This window comes from Palaemon carinicauda, chromosome 6 (assembly GCF_036898095.1).
Source record: "Palaemon carinicauda isolate YSFRI2023 chromosome 6, ASM3689809v2, whole genome shotgun sequence".
NCBI classification, from domain to species: Eukaryota; Metazoa; Arthropoda; class Malacostraca; order Decapoda; family Palaemonidae; genus Palaemon; species Palaemon carinicauda.
The window spans coordinates 45,022,572-45,025,071 of NC_090730.1; positions in this window are offsets into that span (position 1 = coordinate 45,022,572).

Here is a 2,500-nt window from a genome sequence, read left to right on the forward strand (position 1 = left end):
CCCATCTTCTGCAGATAAACCTTAACCCTTTCTTATCGCGCATCTGGTTCCTTAATTATCAGTAAACAATCGAATCATTTTCTTTGATTCTGCCCCACCACGTCACTTTAGGACATCCAAGTTGACAAGACGGAGCAAGAAATAACAGACTTTAGAATGAATCTGATGACTTTAAGACTCAAACCCTTAGTCTCTACGTCCTTCAAGCAATTTGCATGTCTTTCAGTCCGTCGTAAACGCGAGTTACGTCAGTCATGCTTTGGGGGTTAATTTACCATTTCTCTGATTTTCTTGCAATTTTTTTTTGTGGCTAATCCATGCCAGCACACTCCTTTAGTTTTCACATAAACTTTTCTTTAATGCTTATATTGTTTACGTGTCTTCATACATTTTTACACCGATATCCAATCCCGTTTTCTTAACAGTTCATTGCATAAAATAAGCAACTATCCCTCTTTATTTAAGCTACTGAGATGTTTAATACTACTATTTGCTTTATCAAAAGTAATTCACTCTTGATTTTGCTTTTTCTTTCCATTTCGTCTTAATTATCACTATTTTCTTATTCCTTATTTTCTTCTTAATTATTATTATCTGCGCCTTTAATCATACAGTAAAACCTAAATATGATACTTAGAACGAATATCATAAAATGTGATGAGCCACTGAACAGCTAAAAAATTCCCAATGGGAACCTATGCAAGGCGCCATATAGACTTCCGATACAAAAATAAGCTTATCATAGGAAAAGCCGCTCCCAGATCAAGAGAGATTATTTTAGATTAAGTAAAAGACGCTCTAATAATTCACACTCGTCAAATACGTTTTTCACAACTTCCGAGCCAATAATGTCCTAGATGTTTATAATTTTTGTCGTCTCGGGAGTTCTGATTTGGTTATGCAAAGTTGATTTCATATTTAACGACACAGGAGACCAGTTGTATTATGGGTTATTGGTTGCAATTTTATAATCATCTTTAGGTTATTAACTTATTACCGTTGGCTGTGAGGTACAGTCCATCATATAAGTTGGTAAAGGTCCTGGCATTTGAGAGATATATCCACTTAACATCTCTGTGGATGACAGGTATCTGGGAGCGCAAAACCGGTCAAATATTCAACTAGCTATTTGACTATTTTCGCGCTAACAGACATCTGTCGTCCAGAAAGGGGTGTAATGGAAATCTCTCTCAAAACTCCAGACATCCACCAACTTATATGAGTGACTATGCAATATCAAGGGTGAAAAGAAGTTTAATGATCATATCGGAGCCAAGTGTACATGGACCGAAAGCTACTTGATATTATAAGGACATCATTGCTTTTATGGTTTTGAATTGAATATTTATTTATTTCTTGTTCATAAAAAACGATATCGGCGTCAATGACCTTCCTCGTCAGGTTGCCAGAAAACTTTAAATTAATCCAGACCGTTTCCTACTTGGGTAGCTTCTCCCTCGACATCTCACCGGAAGTGGTCATCACTCCTTTCAGTTAACTGAAACTTTGATTTCCATTGTTTGATTTATAGTTTTTTGTCCATTAACAAAAAAAATCAGTCATATAATTCACTTCCATCTTTGGTTCATCAAATAATTTCCCATTCGATTTAAATTACATACAAAACTTGGAATGCTATCCTACATGCTATTTTCTTATCGATGAAATGTTTCATATTTTATTATCACAAATCCTACGATCAAAACTGCACAGATAAAGTATCAGCCTTGATACTAAATCATTATCAAACAGTTTTGATCGATTACTCAGACTTAACCCCACCGGCGACATGCTGGAATTTAAGATTATTTATTAATGCAAACGGTGTTGGATTTACCTGAAATCCCCTTTTCATTCGCAATGAACATCATGAAGTTATAAAATTCCATTTCTTATACACAAGACCTTGTATTTTTGAGCTCTCTTCCCTTACCTGCTAATCATTTCTCTCACTTCCTTCCCTTTATCTACCCAGCTTTCTCCGGATTTTTTGTCATCTCTCTCTCTCTCTCTCTCTCTCTCTCTCTCTCTCTCTCTCTCTCTCTCTCTCTCTCTCTGTGTGTGTGTGTGTGTGTGTGTGTGCAAAAAAACTTTGAAAAGCGAGAGAAAAAAGAGAGAGTTGGATCACTGCAAGACCACAGTTTGTTTTCGTCTCCTGTTGGTTCATTTAGCGTTCCCTTTCTAAGACAAGCTCTTGACATACCTCGGCTTCGTCAAGTATTTTTCTTTCTTCGAAAAAGATTAAGTCTTGGAAGGCAAGTAATTTTAAAAGATGGCTTCTGCAGAAATATACACAAGCTTTGCCGGTTTTCTCAAGTATTTTCCTCTCCCAAAAAGGATTAAGACCAAGAAAACTAAGTTATTTCCTAAGAAACGGATGACTTCTACCAAGAGTTTATCCTTCATCGAAAACAAAATATGAAATAGTAATATCAGGTTTTCATGTTTGTTAATTATTTGGATTGATTCAATACAGGTTAAAACAGACACAACAGGCGTT